This window comes from Dioscorea cayenensis, chromosome 19 (assembly GCF_009730915.1).
Source record: "Dioscorea cayenensis subsp. rotundata cultivar TDr96_F1 chromosome 19, TDr96_F1_v2_PseudoChromosome.rev07_lg8_w22 25.fasta, whole genome shotgun sequence".
Classification (NCBI taxonomy): domain Eukaryota; kingdom Viridiplantae; phylum Streptophyta; class Magnoliopsida; order Dioscoreales; family Dioscoreaceae; genus Dioscorea; species Dioscorea cayenensis.
In genome coordinates, this window is record NC_052489.1 from 16,395,426 (window position 1) to 16,404,154 (window position 8,729).

The 8,729-nt window shown below is 43.5% G+C and overlaps 1 non-coding gene across 1 annotated transcript; it reads left to right on the forward strand.

Annotated features, from left to right (window-relative positions):
- The first annotated feature begins 5,487 nt into the window (after positions 1-5,487).
- Positions 5,488-5,593, forward strand: LOC120250903. The gene has a single exon (XR_005533234.1). It is a non-coding gene; the product is annotated as a small nucleolar RNA R71 (small nucleolar RNA).
- Positions 5,594-8,729: the final 3,136 nt, after the last annotated feature.

Consider the following 8,729-nt stretch of genomic DNA (forward strand, 5'->3'; position numbering starts at 1 on the left):
GTAAGTTTCTATAACTCGGCTGGGACAGGCATGTGGCCTTGGACATTCCTGAGTCATACTATCCTTGTGCACATAAAGCTCTGTATGCTCGCTGTGGGGTTAGTGCTCTAGGGTAGTTTGTCAGTAAATGACCATACTCCTCTGTATCTATATACGTCTCATCATACAAGCACATACGGACTGAAAACTGGGTGACACTCATGCTGTAATGATGTCCGAATGCTCTGAACTGTATGACATCGACGCTGTCAAATCTCCTGTACGATTGATCAAACTCAAAGGACGCCAATACCTCCAGCGTCAACATGTGGATAGCTGGATCTCGGATTGGTAATAATTTCCTCCAGCTTCCCATGGCCACTAGCTCGTCAATCTCATTGGCCATCACATCACCTTGCTGAACCTCTCTTAGCGCACTCAAATCCATGAAACAAGATTGTCCAAACCTGAGTCTCGACAAATGCTCAAATTGAGTCCGATACTCAGAAATCAAAAACTCAATGTGCTCTAGCTCAGGTGAAGTCTTCCTGGGATGTTTACTGGCCACTTTCTTAGTACTTAGCACCATATCTGCGAGATTTGAAAAGAAAATCGATTAAAAGCACTCACAGATTAATACATCAGAAATCCACATGGTCGTATAGAAATTCCACATGCCCATGTGGATCCAATGGGCGTGAAAATCGCACGACCACATGCTAAAAATCCAAGAATACAACATTAAATCATTTCTAAACTCTTTTGAAGACATGTGTAGGCCATATAATCATAGAAACGAAGCAGAAATCACCATTTTAACCAATTAAAATCATGTTTGGTGAAGAAACGAGAGAAAGAAAATTTACTGATGAGAAGAAGATGAATACTTTGAAAATCGGCCAGAAAACTCGCGTAAAACCTTGCTAAATCGACGGTGAAAGATTGAGGGAGTGAAAGAGTGTATTCTCTAAGTGATAAGGAGTGTAGAGATAAAGACATGCGAAGAAATTTTAAGGAAATCCCGCGTCTCTTGGAATTCTACACATCCACATGAGTGTGTGGAAATTACCCACACCCGTGTAACTCCACAGAGAGTTTCACAGGGGTAGACACACGCCCCTATATGCTCTCGGGATAACACTCTTTGCCTCTGAACGCAACCACACGAGCGAGTGGAAATTTCCCACGCCCGTGTGCCTGACCCATAGGGGAATCCAGACGCCTCTGTAGCTTTTCTTTCTATCCAAGAAAATTTTCTAAGTGTTCCACATGCCCCTATGGAAATTCCACACGGGCATGTGGATCTTCATAGGGTTACTCACAGGGGTACTCACATGCCTCTGTGTCTTCTCAGGATGGAGGAGAACTCTCTGTAGAGATTGACACGGGCGTGTGGAAATTACCCACGCCTATGTTTGTCACAGGGTTAGACACAAGGGTAGATGCACGCCCTTGTGTCTTCTCGGGATAAATCTCTAAGTCTTTGTAGAGAAACACACACCCATGTGGAATTAACACACGCCCGTGTGGAATTAACACACGGGCGTGTGACCGTGATAAGGTTGTTCACAGGGGCAAATACATGCCCCTGTGTCCTCTCGGGATGAGCTCTGAACGAAAACACACGCCTATATGGAAATTGCACACAGCCGTGTGCCTTCTCTGGTTAACTTAGAAAAATCTGCAGGCTTTGCAAAAAATTCTTGAACATGTATACACACTCATAGCTTACTTTGATAATGTAAAATAAACTAGAGAATCATGAAACACATGCTCAAACGACCAAGATACTCTGCCACACACATTTATGTACATGATAACACCAAATAATCCACGAGAAAATCACAACAATAGCATGTAAACATCAAGACACCAATACTCAAGGCTTATTCATGAAAACACTAAACTAAGAACTAGAAAATAGTAAAGAGCTTGGGTTGCCTCCCAAGAAGTGCTTGTTTAACATCACTTAGCTTGACGTATCTTGCCTTACCTCACGGGGGCTCATAGATGAAGGTTTCCCTCTTACCCATAACTTGAAAGCAGAATGAACATAGTCTTTTGAAGGTAGAGGGAGAGTTATCGAGCTTGTTACTACATGAGGGTTCATTACCCTCTCTCCATTCTTGCACATCCCAAACAACCTTGGGGAGTTTCTTGTGGCATCTCCTCGCTCACTTCACATTCCAGAGCATTTTCTTCATGATCCCCGGAGTAAATGGTACCTTCTCCTCTAGACCAAGCATCAACACTTCTTCGTTCTCCACCTCTTGGTCTAGCAAACCCTCGTACGGGTCCGGATTCATCATTTTTGGCACATATTCATCAATTAGTTCATTGGAGTGTCGAGAAAATAAAGAGTATCATCAAAGTCAAGAGAATGTCGCATGGTTTCGGCGAGGCGGTATGTAAGTGATAAGTGTCTAAATGTACATATTTCTGTATATGTATTTGTCGCTTATAACATGTATTTTTACTAGAATTGATGCCCGCTTTGTGCTTAATCATGTATTATTTGCTTTGTAGGGCACGGGAACGCCATGGAGGACACGAAGATATAATTTGGGTGAAAAGGAGAAGAAAACCAGGTCGTAGTACTGTAGTGTATTTCATGTAGTAAAAGACTGTAGCTGGAGCACTGCAGTAGTGGTACTGTAGCACAGACACCGGCACAAATCACTGTAGCACATGGGGAGTTTTCAAGACAAAAATCGAATCATGGCATACGGCCTCAATGCTGCTCGGTATAGAGCCCGGGATGATCATTGTAGCACAAAGAGAGTTGATTGATTGAAGGCATACTGGCTCAATGAGGTGCTCATTGAGCCAGTATGGATACCATTTGGAGTGCATTTGAGGAGTCCTCTTGCTCCGAATAGTGTCAATGGGGAGCTCAATGAGGTCCTCATTGAGGTCAATTTGGAGGAAATGATTGGGGTATATTAGGGCATTGGTGAGGACTTTTTGAGGGACTTCTTCTTGGCCTCTTGGGCCACCGCTACCACACAATCTTGAGGCCTTCCGGCCATCCTCCGGCGACGATCCTTGGGGGAAACGAGCATGCATCATCACCAAGAGGGAGAGGAGCATAGGAGAAGGAGTTGGAGTGAAGATCTAAGCCACCATTGCATCACCATTCAAGGCTTCATCGATTCAAGGGGATCAAGACCGTAGAGGGGGTTTTCTTGCTTCTTTATTGTCTTTCTTTTCCTTGTATGTAGTTTAAGTGTCCCTTGTCATGAGGGATTAACTTATTGTTGTGTTTGGATTTGGATGAACCTTATGGCTAATCTTGTGTATGAACTTGGAATGTTGTTCTTCATTGATTTTGATGGTTGTTTGAGATTCAATCTTTCATGCTTTCATGTCTAGAATTACATGTATGGAGAGATCTATAATTCTACTATGAGTTGTATGCATAGATATGACCTACTCACGTGTACTAGATCTAGGAGAGATTGAAAGGGGATACTTGTGCCTACACACCGAGAGATCGGGTGTTGGTAGCACTCCATTGCTAGGTTTAAGCCGAAGGATAGTAGGTTTACTCCTATTAGAGATTTCCTAGAACTTAATGCGATCATAGGTGTGTTAATCCGGAAGAGATTCCGATTGACATTCGTATGGGATTAGGGGTTAGTCACTGACAGATTGGGGCTAATCTACTCATGAGATCTCTAGATCTCAATTATCATCAATGTATCTTTAACTCATCCTAGTTCGGGACTTAATGACAACCCTAGGTGGATTCCTTGTCCAAACACTACCTTCTCATGCTTGATACTCCCTTGTTTATTTACATCTGTGTGCTAGTTACCCGGCCATAGATTAGTTAGTTTATTTTATTTTATTTCATTTGTTCTTCATACCAAGAATTGTAGGCTAGATAATAGATGAAGGGTGAGTAATAATACTTCCTTGGCCCCGTGGAATACTACGACCCCTGTGTCACTCACAGGGTATTACTTGGTGATCCCGTACACTTGCGGGCGATTAATCAGTAAGCTTATCATCTCCAACCCTCAGTGTCAACTTCCCACCGTCCATGTCTATAAGTGCCTTGGAAGTTTGCATGAATGGCCTCCCAAGTATCGAAAGAACATCGGCATCCTCATCGACATCCAACACTATGAAGTCTACAGGAAATATGTATTTGTCTACCTTAATAAGCACATCTTCAATGATACCCTTTGGATGTCTCACCATTTGGTCTGCCAATTGTAATGTCATCCGAGTGGGCCTAGGCTCACCCAAGCCTAGCTTCTGAAAGAACGAGTATGGCATATCGTTGATACTAGCCCCCCAATCCGCCAATGCCATCTCTTCACCCATATTACCAATGTTGCATGGAATAACAAAGCTTACAGAGTATTTCTTCTTGTTTAGCATATTCTTTTGCAACACCACCGAAGAAGAGGCATCTAAGATCATCGATGCACTTTCCTTCAACTTCCTCTTGTTGGTCAAAAGATTCATCAAAAACTTTGTATACCGAGGCATTTGAGACACTGCCTCCACAAAAGGAATGTTGATGTGCAATTGCTTGAATAGACCCAAGAACTTCTTGTACTGATCATCATTTGGGTCTTTCTTCAATCTTGAAGGGTAAGGGATTCTTGACTTGTAAGGTGGGAATGCCACCTCCTTCTCTTTGTTGGCTCTCTCCTCAACCTCCATGATCTCAGGTGCTTCTACATTGGTTTCTCACTTGGAGCTCTACCTTCGACCTCACGACCACTTCACAAAGTGATCACTTTCACATGCTCTCTCTAGTTAGTTTCGGTGTTGCTAGGTAGATTCCCTTAGGGTCTCTCCGATAGAAACTTTGTGATTTGCCGCACTTGACTCTCTAGATTGTGCAATGAAGCAGTGTGGTTGCGAAGTGTAGCTTCGAAAGACTAAAAATGTGTATCTGATGATTGAACAAATCTGGTCAAAGTTTTCTCTAGATCGGTCATCTGGGTCTCCAAGCCTGAAACTCAATTCTCCATGTTTGGGGCTTGTTATTGTTGGAAACCCGATGGTGCCATGGCCTTTTGCTACCCTTGGTTACTCCATGAGAAAATAGGGTGGTTTCTCCACCCTTGGTTGTAGGTGTTGCTATATGGATTGCCTTGTACTCCTCCCCAATTGCCCACAAAATCTACTTGTTCAGGTGGGGTTGAAGTAGCAATCGAGATAGGATAATCAGACGGCATATGGGAACCCCCACAACCATCACAACTTGTGATAGCGGCAATCATCGGTGAAGTCAATGTATCCAATTTCTTGCTCAATGCCTCTACTTGGGCTTCCAAAGATGTAACCGCATCAATTTCATGGAGTCCGACCATTTTCTTCTTTTCTCTTGCATTCCATTGGTAGCTATTCATGGCCATTTCTTCTACCAATTGTCGGGCTTCTTCAAGGGTCTTGTTACCCATTGTACCTCTTACGGCGGCATCTAGAAGTTGTCTTGTACTTGGATTCAACAAATTGTAAAAAGTCTGAATGATCATCCATTCGGGGAACCCGTATTGTGGACACTTCCGCAAGAGGTCCTTGAATCGCTTCCAAGTCTCAAACAAGGATTCAAGTTCTATTTGAACAAATGAAGATATCTTATTGCGAAGCTTTGCCGACTTTTCCAGAGGGAAGTACCTTAAAAGGAAAGCTTTGACCATTTCATTCCATGTTGTGATGAAAAGTCTTGGCAATGAATGGAGCCATTGTTTGGCTCTTCCTTTTAGAGAAAATGGGAAAGCCCTCAATCTTATAGCATCATGCGTAACACCGTTGATCTTCAGCATGTCACAAACCTCCAAGAAGTTTTCAATGTGATTGTTTGGATCCTCATTGGCCAAACCATTGAACTGCACTAACTGTGGTATCATTTGGATGAATGGTGGCTTTAGCTCAAAATTTGGAGCTGTAATTGGGGCCGCACGATACTCGACTGCGTGCCCACAACTAAGGGTCTGGCATAGTTTGAAAGTGTTCTTTGTTTTTCATTCTGCTCTCCCATATTTGTTGACCATTCACCTTCTATTTCAGCTAGATTTGACGGTTCTTGCATAGGTTCTTTACCCCTTCTTCTTAGTGTATGTTCAAGTTCAGGATCACCTCCAACCAATATCGATCGGTTTCCTCGGGTGATAACCTGGAGCTGCACTAAAAGAAAGAAAAAAAAATCAGATAGATGATAGAATAAGAAAAATGTGAAATAGAATGAATGATAAATAGCTAAGATAGCAAACTGTAAAGTATCTCTAAACGCCTATGCCCCAGCAACGGTATATGTTTCTCTGCAGAGGTTCAGAACTCTATCCTGAAAAGACAGAGAGGCGTGTGCCTGCCGCTGTGTCTGACACTGTGTATTACACATGGGTGTGGGTAATTTCCACACGCCCGTATGATTTCCTACAGAGAAGACCTTCCCATCCCAACAAGACACAAGGGTGTGTGAATGCCCCTATAAGGAGCCCTGTGAAGATCCACGCCCGTGTGAAATTTCCACACGGTCATGTGCAACACTTAGATGAATTTCTTATGTGGATGGAAGAGCCATAGGGGTGTGGGGATGCACCTGTGGGTCGGGCGCACGAGTGTGGGAAATTTTCACATGCCTGTGTGGATGTAGTCAAAGACAAAGTCTGCTATGCCGAGAGCACACAGGGTTTGTGGGTGCCCCTGTGAGGCTTCCTTGTAGAGTGACATGGGCGTTGGTAATTTCCACACGCATGTGTGGATGTACACAACACCAAGAGGCACGGGTTTTCTTTAAAATCTCTTCACATTTCTTCATCTTCTCACTCCTAAAAACTTTGAGAATGCATCCTTGCACTCTCCTGACTTTGCACCATCATTTTATAGGGATTTTACTTGAGTTTCCGGCCAATTTCAAGTTTTCATTCTCTATTTCGTCAATAAACCCTTATTCTCTCTTTTCTTTGACAAACCTTGATTTCTCTCAATTAAACTGGTATATGTGCTTCGTTTCTATGACTAAATGGTTGGTGCATGTTTAGAATAGGTTTAGAAATGATTTTAGGGTGTATTTATGGATTTTTAGCATGCGGCCGTGCGGTTTTCACGCCCCGTGGATCCACAAGGGCGTGTGCAAATTCCACACGACCGTGTGGATTCCTGCAGTAGTGTTTTGTGAGTTTATTTGATCCATTTTATTTTCAATACTTGGAGGTATGGAACCAAGGACTAAGAAAGTAGTTGCAAGTGTCATCGAAAGGCCTCACCTGAGCTAGAGCATATAGAGTTCTCAATTCCCGAGCACCAAGCTAGATTCTAGAGTTTGTCGAAGCTTAAGTTCAGTCAGACGTGATTTCCAGATTTGAGCTCGCTTAGGGTGGTGTAGTTAGCTTATGACATGGGCAATGAGGTTGATGAGCTTCTCTCGGTGAATAATTGGTGGCGTTTACTATTGATCAGATAGCCGGCTATCCACATGCTTACATTAGAGGTTCTCGCCTCATTTGAGTTTGACCGCTCCTATTCCAGCTTCAATAGCATTAATGCCATTTAGTTCATAGCGTTTGGCCATCATCATAGTATGAGCATTACGTAGTTTTCAATCAGACTTAGGTTGTATGATGAGGCATTCACAAATACCGAGGAGTACGATCGTTTGCCCATAGACTACCTAGGTAGCTTGACACCCAAGTCTGCGTACAGAGCGCTGTGTGGACAAGGGCAGTAATAGCCCAGGTGGTCATAGGCTACTTGTTTATCTCGGCCGAGCTACTGATATATTCACGCCATCCTTAGCAGATCCGTGAATAGACGCGGTGACAGTACCGGAGTTTTGAGCAGACAGGAGCTTCTATACTTATACTCCTTGGTACAGAGCGATCCGTTACATCTGAGACACATCATGGCTGAGTATTTGAGACACCAGGGACAGTATGCGAGGATCGGTGTTCTCTTCTCCGGTCAGTACATAACCAGACTCATCATCAGGATGGCTCTACTAGATGCGATCAGAGGGGCCGAGAAGACGATTGTTCCAGCACCCCTCAGCTTAGAGACCATGCGCATGATGGGCATGATCAGGAGATATAGAGATAGGGTGTATGTGCTAAACATGCCCCTACTGGAGTCAGTCGAGGCCGAGGGAGACACAACAGAGGGATCTCAGCAGGCGCATGAGCCCTAGCCTGAGCAAGCATAGGTAGAGACACCCCCTACAGCTCAGGAGCCCCCCCCAGCTTAGATATTCTCCCTGACTTGAGCCCATGATCAATTTGAGAGGCTCGAGAGTGTTGTAGGGGGTGCTCTAGAGTGATTTGGCTGAGGTTCATGCACTACAGGCCGTGAACCACACTGAGGTGATGGCACGTCCGGATATTCTACAGCAGCTACTTGAGATTGACGTGGCTTCACCATTCATCATGTGACTAAGGACCCCTCAGGTATCCATAGCACTATCATCACAAGTTAGGCACCGATTGATCGACCAGCATCAGCATCGTCACCACCAGTAGCAGTAGAGGCGACCGAGAATGACACCGACACTTGATGCGTTTTTAATATACTTTTAGTTTCATATTTTTCATATTTCATTTCCATATTTTATTTTGGACTTTATCACTCAGAAAGGAACTTCATTCTTAGTTTATTATTTATTTTTAATTCGAGCTGTATTTCATTGCCTTATCTTTATATACTCGAGTTGTTTTTGTTTTTGTTGAGCTTCACTGAACCCCCTTGTGTATACGTGCAGATGGTCTTGTGAGTATGGAATTTGAGAACTAGTC